The sequence below is a fragment of the Rhinopithecus roxellana genome, chromosome 3 (genome assembly GCF_007565055.1).
Source record: "Rhinopithecus roxellana isolate Shanxi Qingling chromosome 3, ASM756505v1, whole genome shotgun sequence".
Taxonomy (NCBI): domain Eukaryota; kingdom Metazoa; phylum Chordata; class Mammalia; order Primates; family Cercopithecidae; genus Rhinopithecus; species Rhinopithecus roxellana.
In genome coordinates, this window is record NC_044551.1 from 36,167,526 (window position 1) to 36,181,229 (window position 13,704).

Consider the following 13,704-nt stretch of genomic DNA (forward strand, 5'->3'; position numbering starts at 1 on the left):
GACTGGAGGGCTGACATGAGTTGCTGGGCCTGCTGTCAGTCCACAGCTGAAGGACAATGTCAGGGGGAAACACAGAGTTTCCCTTGCTGGTAAACAGGACCCTGGGGGCAGACCCATTTGCTCTGTGGGCAACCCTGTCACACCAGCTGCACAGTTCAGGGGCTCAGTGGCTACAGGAAGCTGACCAGCGTGGTTTCAAATCACCTTCCCTTTCTGCCTAAGCAAGTGCAAACATGAGCAGTTGGGCCTGATGCAATGAAAAATTTCATCTCCAGGAAGCCCTGTTCAAGGCACGTGACCTTTGTGTATATTCTCATAATTCCAGAAGTAGTACACAGTGAGTTATACGAGGGTTGGCCAACGTACAAAAGCATCAGGATGAAGTGCTTTGAATCTGAGGTGTCCTGATTGTACTCCAGGAGTGATGCCAGGGAATTAGGGATCTACTCAGACCTTACCAAGCTCATACCATAAAAATCATGCAGCAACAACCATGACCTCCACTTCCTGTATCCAGCTCTGTAGAAGGCTCAGTGTGTACAATATGCCATTTAATTTTTTATGTCTTTTTTGTTTGTTTTTGGTTTTTGGTTTTGTTTTGGGTTTTTTTTGAGACTTGGTCTCAGCTCTGTTACCCAGACTGGAGTGCAGTGGTGTAATCATAGCTCACTGTGGCCTCGACCTCCTGGGATCATCAAGTAATCTTCCTGCCTCAGCTTCCCATGTAGCTGGGACCACAAGCATGCACCACCAAGCTCGGCTAATTTTTTGGTTTTTTATTTTTTATTTTTACTTTTTGGTAGAGACAAGGTCTCACTTTATTGCCCAGGCTGGTCTCAAACTCTGGCCTCAAGTAATCCTCCCGTCTTGGCCTCCCAAAGTGCTGGGATTCCAGGCATGAACCATCATGCCTGGCTGCCATTTAATCTTCATGGCAGAGCTGAGAGGAGGGTATAATTATTCCCCTGTCACAGATGAGGATTCAGAGGCCAAGAGGCCTTCGTTTTAGAGGAAGATGAAGGTCAAAGTACACACTGAGTAGCACAGCTAGGGTGTGAACCCCAGATTTTGTGGCTCCAAAGCCTGTGCTACAAATGTTCTCTTTGTGTCCTGGGTATGATGGATAGAGGGGGATCCAAAACAACAGATGGCACAAAGCTTGTCTGCTGAGAATTTACAGCCTACACGGAGAAGAGAGAACACACACAGGGAAAAACAACTTAAGAGATCTTATAAAGCAACATACAAGGAGGTTGGAAGTCTCTTTTCCCGCTATGGAAATGCTGCGTTTGCTCACACCAAGTGACTTCTCTTTGGGGATAAAAAAATTAGTATGAAACTTGCAGGCCCATTTAAAATAACATCAATAAGAAGAGCAGCTAATATTTAGTGTGTTTTCCTATGTAACAGACACGGCTAAGTGTTCCTAGGGAAAACTGAAGGCCCATTTGGAAAAATAATACTTTCTTCCATTCATCAAGCACTTCATTATATACCAGGTATTGTGCCAAGGGCTCTACATACACTTACATATAGTCTCAAAATGACTCTAAGAGAACACGGAAGTATTGCTCCATTTTACAGATGAGAGTTAACACAGAAAGGTTGAGACTGGAATTTCAAACCAGAGTTTGTGACCCATTTCTGGGTTTTGAAATTAATTTTGGAGGCCATGGCAAGCATTGTTTTAAATAAATAGATGAGAGAGGAAAGACTATAGGAGGCGAGAGGGGAGTGAAATGAAACAGAACATATCAGAATGTATCACATGTGGTAAGGGTGTTATTTCATCAGTTTTATCTGTCTGTGTATGTAAGTGTAAAATGTTATAAAATGAAATGATTACAGTGGGTCTCTGTGGAAGGTCTGAAAGCCACTTTGCCAGGGGTCACACAGGCAGTGATTTGGAGCCAGGGTTTAAATCAAGATAGACTATCTCCAGAGCCCACACTCTTCACCTCTAAACCAGTGCTGTACAGTAGATATATAAAGTAAATCTATACATGTAATTAAAAATGTTCTAGTAGCCACATGTAAGAAGTTTTAAAAGCCACATTAAAAATTAACTATTAAGGCCAGGCCCTGTGGCTCACACCTATAGTCCCAGCACTTTGGGAAGCCGAGGGGGTAGATCATGAGGTCAAGAGATTGAGGCCATCCTGGCCAACACGGTGAAAACCCGTCTCTACTAAAAATAAAAAAAAATTAGCCAGGCATGCTGGTGCATGTAATCCCAGCTACTTGGGAATCTGAGGCAGGAGAATAGCTTGAATCCGGGAGGTGGAGGTTGCAGTGAGCCAAGATCACGCCACTGCACTCCAGCCTGGCGACAGTGCAAGACTCCATCTCAAAAAACAAATAAATAAATATTAACTACTAAAATTAATTTTAATAAGAACACAAGGACACATAGAGGGGAACAACACACACTGGGGCCTATCAAAGTGTAGAGGGTAGGAGGAGGGAGAGGATCAGAAAAAATACCTTGTGGATATTAGGCTTAATACCTGGGTGATGAAATAATCTATACAACAAACCCCGAAGATACACGCTTATCTATGTAACAAACCTGCACATCCTGCACATGTGCCCCGGACTTAAAATAAAAGTTAAAAATATTGATTTTAACAATACATTTTATTTCACCCAACATATCAAAAATGTTATTTCAATATGTAAAAACTAATTTTGAAATTAAATCATAAAATGAGGGTTCTTTTAAACTTTTTTTGTACTAAGTTTTGGAAATTTGGTGTGTATTTTACATTTTCAGCACATCTCAGTTCAGACTAGCCCACCTCCGAGTGCCCAGCAGTCAGAGGTAGCAAGTGATCACCACATTGGACAGTGCAGCTCTAAACTGTGCTATCTCCAATATCCCCTTGGGCCCAGGTCCTCGTCCTCAGATTTCACCACAGTGGAAAATTCTCTGTTTTTGTTTTGCTTTGTTTTTTGAGATGGAGTTTCACTCTTGTTGCCCAGGCTGGAGTGACATGGCGCAATCTCGGCTCACTGCAATCTCTGCCTCCCGGGTTCAAGTGATTCTCCTGCCTCAGCCTCCCAAGTAGCTGGGTTTATAGGCACCTGCTACCATGCCTGGCTAATTTTTTGTGTTTTTAGTAGAGATGGGGTTTCAACATGTTGGCCAGGCTGGTCTCAAACTCCTGACCTCAGGTGATCCACCTGCCTCGGCCTCCCAAAGTGCTGGGATTACAGGCGTGAGCCACTGTGCCCGGCCTTCTCTGTCATATTTCATTCATGCCTGTTAACTTCCAGTGGCCTCCTCCTTCAAGTAGTTCCAGAATATTTAAACCCAAATGCAATGTCCATTGTTATTAGTTTCTGCTCACCCTGGCTACTTTCAGATGTCATATCTTTGCTAGGCTTTGAGGGAGAAAAGCTGGTGGGAAAGGCGACCACAGCAAAGGTGTGCTAGAACAGGGTGGGGACAGAGACCCCGGATAGTAGGAACTGTGGGGAGCATTGGTCTCCAGTGAGCTGTTTGCAAAGCTGCGGGCTCACTGGCAGCCGAACAATAGCTTTTAATAGCACATTCTCCTGTTCAGTTTTGCAGACACACTCTTGATACTTCACACTCAGCTCTGACAGAAATCAGCTGACCCCATTTTCATTTGTTTGCCAAAATAAGCAAATTGTGGAATTGCAAAAAGACTGGCGCCTGGACAGTCATTAAAAGAGGAAACAGCTATAGAGGGACTTGAGAATTACCCATTAGACATTCTGATAAATATCACTTCTAAATATACTGTAACCACGGTTCATGACAGCCCTGCCAGGATCACAGTGCTCCAAGGCCCAAGTGGCCATGACCTATGGGGCTCCTGTGAGGTGAGGAAGCTTCATGCAGACATGTAGAAGGGTAGTGCTTCGGTGTTCAGCTGCTGCCAGGGCTGGGCAGCCAGAACAGACATCCTCCTGCTTCCTGCACTGAGACCACCATCATGTATTGAGGCCAGAGCGCTTGTCAGTCAATTGATCTGGTTTTCAAAGGAACTGGCAATCCTCACACTGGATGGGAGAGGGGTAGCCTCACCATGGGGAAAACAAAGCCAGGACTGAGCGAAAACTATCAGTCACGTCTGCCTAGATAGTGTGGTATCACTCCCTCAGACTGAGAAATGAAACTGTAAGTCATGAGGGGTTTCTTCATGGCAGTGGAAGAGATCAGAAGTTCTTCTACCTTTCACTGGCTTCCCATTTACTGAGCAAATTCAGTGTGTCAGGCCCCCTACCTGGGTCCTCGGTGCTCAGATGCACTGCTTGTCCTCCTTGCAGCTGGGAACTCACACACCAGCCAACAAAATGGACTGCAGAGAGCACAGCATAGCCGGGGCTGTGGGAGCGGGGGCAAACCATATAGGGTGGGGACTTGGAGAAAGAGATAATTAATGTGCCTGGGGAGGGTCAGAGATGGGCAACTAGTGCATAAGGGATCCTACAGCTGGTGCCTTACAACTTAGGAGCACTTCTGAGCATTGTATTTGAGTTTCATAATTTCATTAGGTTCAATAGGATATACACTTCAGCATTGAGGAAGCTGAGGCCCAGGCATCAATGTACTCATTCACAAAATAGAAATAAAGCTCATATAAGGCACAGATTGGACACTGGATAAGGGATAGCCAAGCATAATTATGTGATGATAGAGATGCCTGACCTGCCTACTCTGCCCTCCTGCATCCCTGTAAGGGAAGCTGCCCCACCCCCACACCACAGAGTCTGCCTCACAGCCTCTGCACAGGACAGCCTCCACATGACCATACCTATTGGAGTCTCTTCCCCAGGAACTTGGAAATGAGACCAGATACCTATTTTACTCTCTGTGGACTACCTGGGCTGAGATGTTATGGAGAATTACTTAGACAGCTCTTTCCTCTACATTCGTGAAGAAGCAAAATTCAATGGTCTATTATAATAGCCAAGTGGAAACAACCCAAATATTCATCAGCTGATGAATGAATAAACAAAATATCGTGTATCCATACAATGGAATATTATTCAGCCATGAAAAGGAATAAAGTACTGATATCTGCTACTACACAGATGAACCCTGAAAACACTATGCTTAGTGAAAGAAGCCAAACACAAAATGCCACAGGTTTTATTTCATGTAAAGGTCACCCAGGATAGGCAAATCCAAGAAGACAGAAAGCAGATTAGTGGTTCCCAGGTAGTAGAATGAGAAGGAATGAGGAATACCTGCTTAATGAATGTGGGGATTCATTTTGGGGTGATGAAAATGTTCTGGAACTAGATAGTGGTGACATGCCATTCTTTTGAAAAAAAAAAAAAACTGGTTCAGTAAGTTTGTGTCCCTCATAACTAAAAATCACTAAAATATAAATGAGCATATTAAATGCCTTCTCTAGGGTGCGCAGCTGTTAGAATCCACAGACTGGATTCACAACCTGTGTCCTGTGTCCTGCTGATTGCCAATCTAATTCCTTCTCCAAACCACTTCCTTAATTAGCCTGGAGGGGACTTTTGCATATCTTAAAGAGATCGCTGGCTACTTCCCCAAACCTACAGTGGGTGGTAAGCGCCTACCCAAGTGCGTTTACTTTGGGTCCTGTCAGCAAAAAACAGACTTTATTAAGAGGATGTTAGCAGGCCTCTTTGCTTCCCTGCTTTTGTGAGAATTCTTAATGGCTCCAATGCGCATATGTCGTTTTTCAGCAAAATCTAATATTTATGTCATTTCCAGGGGAAGAACATTTGCAGCCTTTGTAATATATCACTTTCTCATCGTTTTGCTGCACAGCACAGGATGGACAAATCGCTCAGGTATTTTTCAGTACACCTTCCCTCACCCACCTCCGAGGGGCAGGGTTAGGCACATCGTTCACAGAGACGGAAAAGGGAGTGAGATGCCAGGACAAAAACTGAGCCAACATGGCCAACACTTCCTGATCTGGCATTTTTTAGAATCCTGGATACAGAAGTAAAGATCTTGACAGTTTAAAAAGTCATAGAACTTTTGTATTTTTTTAAAAAAAGTCAAACCATTGATTTAGCTATAAAGTTTTAATGTTTAATATTTATGTAAAGTCAGTGATTCCTATTGTTACAGCTGAAATTATAATATAAATAGCTAATGTTTAGAGGAGCAAAGATGGAGATAAAGATGGTGGGGTGAGTATATATAGCCTGCTTCCGAGTCACTTACAAGAAGATGAGGGTGTGTGTGCGTGTGAGTGTGTGGTAACTTCTAGGTACACGCTTTATGTGCATCATCTCATTATCTCATGATCTTATCTCACTTTATATGCATTATCTCAGTACCAGTGAATGGTATTGTCTTCCCTTTGCAGATAAAAAAACTGAGGCTAAGGTTTCAGTATCTGCCCCAGGTTGCAACATTAGATTAGTGAAAGAGACAGGTCTGATTTCAAAGCTCCATATTCTCAATCACTGTAATATAATAAAATGATTATATCATAAATATTTTAGAGTCACATATTGAGGGAAAGACATAGTGCTTTTCGGCACTTTATAATTTGCAAAGTGATTTCACACTTAGATTGCTTTACTGTACAGTGAAAGCTGTAGCACTTCTGAGATGAAAGAAATGATAAGGGGCTAGAGACAACACCTAAGATTCTATAGATGGGATGGCCTTCAGAGGATGGGTTATATTTTAAAAATTAGCAAGAGAGTGACAAAGGCAACATAGGATTGGGAAAACAGCAAAGGCAAAAGCATGGGAGGTGGATAATAAATAGCTGTTTGGGTGAGGAATGATTCTAGTCTCTTAATTCCCAGTATGGAATATAACCACTAATTAAGTATTACAAAGACACTTGTTTTAGGCTTCCTTCTTCATGGGCAGTTGATGATGATGATGATGATAGTGCCAGCTGCCATTCACCAGGCAGTTTAAAGTTCAGCCAATCACTAGGCTAAGCACGCATGGTGAATTATCTGTTTTGATTACCTCCTCTGGTAACCAACCACAATTCTCCTGTGGGTAATCACAGGCACACATTTTCAGGCTACATGGTTCTCTCAAAGCTGAATACAAGCCCAGCTCCCAGGGTGACTTATGGGACCCAGGTCTATGACAATGGGAGCATCATATATGAACCAATACTGGCCTCGATATTGGTTCAGAGATGGACATGATAACCAATCAGAGCCAATGATAAGACTTTTTCCCTGAAAGTAAACAGGGGTTGGAACTACCACTGCTATCTTATTAAAGGTATAAAGTTCAGATAACATTGTCTGAGCCTGGAATCCAGCCCTCGCCCCAGACTTTTGCATTTTGGTGACCAATAAATTGCCTTTTTGCTTATGCCAATTTGGGTCAGGTGTTGGTCATTTTCAACGGAGGAAGTCTTAATCAATATAAGCACTTACAAACTCACAGTTAATCCTCACAAAAATACCACGAGGTAGGTATTATTTATATGATATTGTTTTCTCTCCCACCCCACATTTGTTAGATGAGGAACTGAGGCCCAGGGAGGTGACATCAACCTGCCCAGCTGGTAGAGGCAGGATTTGAACCCAGACAGTGTAGCTCTAGAGCCAGCATTCCCAACCACCTCAACAGCTGTCTGGAGTCTAAGTCTGCTCTTAAGAAACAGGACTCTCCATAAGCCCCAAATAAGTCTTTTTACTCAAAATAGTTCTGAAGGCTTAAAATACCTTAAAGGGTGTAAATTTTCTCAAGCTCCTTTAGGTTTGCAATGATCCCTTTTTGGCTTCCGTTGTCTCCCTGAAAGGAATCATTTAAGCAATAAAAATGTCTCTTTCCAAGTCATCCTTCAACTGCTGATACTTCACTTTCCCAAAAATTACAGATAAAAATAACAATGCACAGAAGCGAAGACTACATAGCTGCTAAAAGGGATAGGAGGGAAGGAAAGAGGAGATCCTGACCAAATGTTTTCTGTGTTGGCATACAAGAAGTTTTGAACCACTCTTCATGGTCATTTTAGAAATCTGTTTCTTAATTAAAGTGTGTTTTTATCCATCACAAAAAAAAAAAAAAATCTTACACTGGTGGCATAGTGAGCCACATCTGCTACTTCCTAAATGCTTTGGAAATTTAAAAATAAAAGAAATACTAGCAACAAGGACAGTTTGACATGCATACCTCATCTGGGTAATTTTCTCTCTTTGTTCAGTTTCGAAGCAATTTACCAGAGACTCAGGAACTTCTTGATGAAGGAATAAGTAGCAATCTTGAAATGCAGGGAAAGCAAGGAGACTGTGCGATGCTGGAACCATGGCCTCAAAGAACTAAAAGACCTGTTGGTATTCCCAAAGCACATCAAAGGCACACACTAGTCATGAGTATTGCTTGGCTTAATCAGTTTAATCAAGGGACAGAGCTTGGAACTGGGAGCAGAAGTTCTAGTTCAGACTGCCACTAACTAACTTTGAGCCTCAGGTTGGCAATTATAAAATGACTTGAGAAGACCATATATTTTTGGTTGGAGTCTAATAGTTAAGACTTTATATAGCATAAGGAATAAAACCATGGGCTTTGGAATCAGAAAGAGCAGAATCCACACCCAAAGCTCTGTGATTCACCATCGATGAGACCTTGAACAAGTTACGTAACCTCACAAGTCTTAGTTCTTCATCTGTAATGTGAAATAAATACTGCCTACTCCTTAGAACTATTGCAAGAGTTAAGAGATTGGGGGAATACACTTATCACAGTTCCTTGCCCAGTATAAGGAGAAAAGAAAAAGATTAACCATCACTATTTTCATTATCATTATTAATAAGGTTTAAATTTATGTATAACTACAAAAGCAATAATGTCCTCATCAAAGACCATATCACAAAGCTTCCTGGAAAATGTTGGCAATATAAAGATTTAGCCATGAAGAGCAAATCTTTTTTTTTTTTTAATCATCACTGCTCTTACTAAAATGCAGGGATGTGAGGATATCTGACTAGTCCCTAGCATATGTTGACATTATAAAGACTTGGCCTCAATTTGACTCATGTGAAACTTTGAGTGCCAACAGATGGGCAGGTTACACTGAAATCCCGGCAATGCTGCTGAGCCCAGCCACTTTCTAGCACAACCTTCATACTACCTTTAAGCTGACCTTGCAAGAAGTTTATACTTTAGTTGCATATTGAGTCAGGACTGTTCTCCCTCAAGGACCATCCGTTATCATTTGGACTCTGGCCAAATGATTAAGAGAAACATGTTTTGTCATCCATAAGACTTCATTCAGCCTAAGAGGAAGTCTGGCAAACCTCAGGACTTTACAGCATCTGCTTGGCCAGAAATTTGATTTTGACCAGAGGGTATCAAACTCCCAAGATAGGGAACACGGCACGGGATGTGGCACTACCAGAGAAGTGAGATAAATTAAATAATTGTAGCTGTAGGTACAGGGGCTCCTTTGTCACTTGGTTTCTTGGCCTCCAGGTGGCATATCTCCCAAAAGAAACTGGATCTAGTTGAGTTATCCACCCAGCTGCCTCCAGTCTCTGAAACTCAGCAGCTCTCTGTGGTTGCACTTGACATTTAATGCTTAATTATACACCATCTGATGGTAGTCTCTGATTTCTCATGAGTTTCAAGGAAGAGTGAAGAGAACCCTAGAGTAGGAATCAGAACGCCAGACCCCAGGCCCAGCTCTGAGCTCTTCCTCCATCAGACATCCTCCATGGTGCTCACATGGCCATGGGCGTGTACAACAGCCATGAGGTGTGCCATGTGGATCCCCTTTCAGGAAAGGAAATAGAAGGAATGCAGTTATTTGAGTCTGCAGTGGCAGCACCTCTGGATCTGCTTCAGCTTTGAAGCTGAGGCCATGTTTTTGTAGGAAGTCAGGGACTGAACATGGCATGGATCCTAGGGCCTCGCCATTTCTGCTCAACATAGGGCTCCTCTACTGGGCCATCTTTGTTCTGGAGCTCTCCATGTGTTAGATATGCACTGTAGTCTGAGGCTGTCACTTCCCCAAATCCTGTCCCCTCCCTGTCTTCCTTCCATAGGTGTCAGACGGGCATGCTGATCTGACAGCTTGCCCTGATCCATCAGCTTCCTTTCCTTATACCTTTTGCAGGAGTCACCACTCACTCATGCTCCTATCTCAGTCTCAACATCTCTTTCCTGGAACACCCAACTGACACAGTATTCACTTTTCTAAACCTACTTACTCTTCTTTTAAAATATACCTCCTCTTCCTCCTCCTCCTCCTCATCATCATCATTAAAAGAGAAGACGATGAAGAGGCAGGAGAAGGGACCAATAGTTTTGGAGGATAATATTTTGAGGTATAAACAGAACATACCCTCCCAATTTCTTCACACCCTATGATCACTCCACCACCAATACCATGTACCCTGAGGTATGCTTTGCATTTGGGGATGGCTGAGAGGGCAGAAATGCAGAGAACCCATTTCTGAGTTTCTCTGTTCTACCTTCTGAGTCATAAGAGCCAGGCTTTTTGAGGTTCAGGCATTTAATGTCCCTGAAGCATTAGGAACAAAGTTTGTGCCCTAGCAAAATAGATTTGAAAGAGAAATTGCTACAGCTAGTGATCCTCTAAATAAGGATTAAATGGACTAAGAGGAAAGGGGAGGATGGTAGGTTGAGGGGCAGGTGTGAGTGGAGCTTGGCATTTTGAAGGCAATGGGCCTAGAGGAACCACTTGAGGGTGATTGGCTGCAGCATCATGCAGACAAAGCTTCCCTTTGAGAAAGCACCAATCTTCTTCCTGCCCCTGGGGCCCAGAGGGAGCCAAACCAGCACCACTGACTTCCCAGTCTTCATCTAGGGGAGTCCCGGGCGAGCACTGCCACTGACTAGAGCAGCCGGCAGGAGCATCACCTCTCTGGGCTCTGAGAAATTGCTCAGTCGCCATCCAACTCACATGAGCAATCTCTTCCTCAACAGCTTGGGGTCCCCATCATCAGCCTACAGCTTCCTGAAAGGATGAACCCTAAATACCTAGAGGAATAGAGTTGATGGTGGTGTGGAAAATAAAGCAACTGTCACCCCAACTTGAGACAGTGGTGAAACAGAAACAGTGCTAACGATAAACTATTTTTATATAGTTCTCTAGACAGCTGAATATATGCCAGTTACTGAGAGCTGTTCTTTCCAGACATAACTCTGTGAGTCCTCACAACACCCCCCTGAGATAGGTAACAATGTCATCCTCATTTTACAGACACGGTAACTGAGGCTCAGAGAGGCTTACTGAATTGCCCAGACTCACTTAGCTGTGAATGGAATAGCAGAGTTACATGCAATTCAGATTTCTTCCAGGTCTTTACACTAAACTCCTTGAGGAAAGGAAATGTCTTAGACTTTGCCACCTCCCACCCCCAGTCAGCCTAGTGATAGGTAGCTAGAAGATTCTCAGTAAATGTTTTGTGCTTTTACCAACTGATTTAGATATTTTCCCCCTACAGAAGGAAAAAAAAAAAAAAAAAACTGCTTGAAATGTGTGTCTCCAGTTCCCTAGCACCAGGAAAACTTCTGGTGCCTCGAAGGAGGTGGGAGGCAGTGAGTGTACATCCACAGGAGAGATCATATTTCAGTCTTTCATTTCATTTGACAGGAGAAATACTGATTAAAATCAGCGGAACATGTCACAAAAGGGTAACTGGGTTCTTCATTTTTTTCTGTGCAGAGGCAGCTGCAACTGTACTTTTAGGAGATAACTCTTCATGCATAAAATTACTAATAGACACCATCTATCTGATGAATGTCTTCTCCTTAATAATTTATATCACTTGATCTATTTTCAAAGGTTAGTCTTACATTAAAATTACAATTCTGAATAGGTCAGCCTGTTACTTAAGGATAAATTATTTCACCTCTTCATGTTAGTGTTGTGTTTGGATAATGATGAGGTTTTTATTTCTAGCCCCCAATGAAACCATGGAAGAAATTGTTTGTTTGACCTAACCTCTGTCACTCTGATTCCTAATCTTTGATTCATGCTGACTTACTGACAGTTCTTAGCCTGCATGTTTCAAGACACTTCATTCCCATTCTTGTCTTCTTGTTACTTTTATACCTTTTTCTCAGCTCTTTGACCATCTCTCCCCATTTCCCCTCCACCCCCCACCATCTCACCTTTCCAATCCAAGAACATTCTTGAGTACTCTTACTGGACACACAGCCCTGTATTTGTGTCATCATTGGTGCATCCCATTTCATTTCTAAAGAGGTAGTATCAGGCCAGGCGTGGTGGCTCACTCCTGTAATCCCAGCACTTTGGGAGACTGAGACGGGCAGATCACCTGAGGTCAGGACTTCAAGACCAACCTGACAAACATGGAGAAACGCCATCTCTACTAAAAATACAAAATTAGCCAGGCATTGTGGCACATGCCTGTAATCCTAACCACTCGGGAAGCTGAGGCAGGAGAATCGCTTGAACCCAGGAGGCAGAGGTTGCGTTGAGGTGAGACCACGCCATTGCACTCCAGCCTGGGCAACAAGAGCAAAACTCCATCTCAGAAAATAAAAATAAAGAGATAGTATCTTTACAGAAGGTCCACAATACCTCCTCTAGCTTTTCCCAGACTGAGACTTACTCATTTAACAAATAAGAACGTGTAGTTTCTGGAGTTAATGAGAAAAGGACTAGAAAGAAGCCAGTTTGAGCCCTAGAAGATCTAGGTAAGTCAGTGAACCATTCCTTGTTCCCATTTTTTTTAATAGGATGGAAAAAGCACAGGCTGTGAAGTCAGATAGTATAATCTGGGGTTCAAATCCAATATTCCTCATTACTTAGCAACCTGGGGCAAGACAATCTTTGACAGTTTGTTTTCTTTTCCTATAAAATGAGGATAGTAATCACTTAGCGATTTGTTGTAAGAACTTATAAGTTAAATAGAAAAAATATTCCACAATACAAATGCAACAAAAGGTATTTAATAAAAATGTGTTAAATGAATGAGTGTATAGTCAATAGGTGGCAACTATTATTATTGAGAAAATCATTTTTAATGAAATGTTTGCTTAGCAAGAAGACTAGAAATGGTAAGTTGAAGGAAACTAAGTTGGCCAGGTGAATAGTGGTTAAAAGAACGGATCATTCAGGCCTAGCTTTAAGCTCTGACCTCACCAATAACCAGCTACATGACCTTTTGACAAGTTGCAGTTTCCTAATCTGCAAAAGTGACAAATAATACCCACTTCATCAGCCTTGAGGAAGCTTAAAAAGAAAAATGCCTAGAAAAGACATGACACAGTGCCTATCATAGTGTAAGGTCTTTATAAAGGGAAGATCCCATTGCTAAGGTGAATATCAAAGAGAATGAAGAATCTCAGTTGCATCCACTTCATGGTACAATTATATAAGTCAATTGGGAAAATTCTTTGTTACCAGAAAGTATATAAACACATAAGGAATTGTTATTGTTATTAGAAAAAATAATGATGCAACAAATAAATGACTTGTATTGGAACAAGTGCAAACCCCACATGGCCCGTCTGCAATTGACATGTGTAAATGTGCACATGTGCTTGAGAAAGGTATGGGGTTGGTTTGTTTAATTAAAGGATAATTTTTGTTGTTGCTCTCTGAGTGTACAAAGTCATAAAGTGTGGATGTTTAAAAGGGAGGCTGAAGTAATGTGTGGAGAATGTAATTGATACTCTAAAGCTGTTGATTGTAAATATGCTCAGGAGGTAGATAAGTTCACACTGTTTTCTAACAGGAAGGCTTTTATTGGTAATTTCAT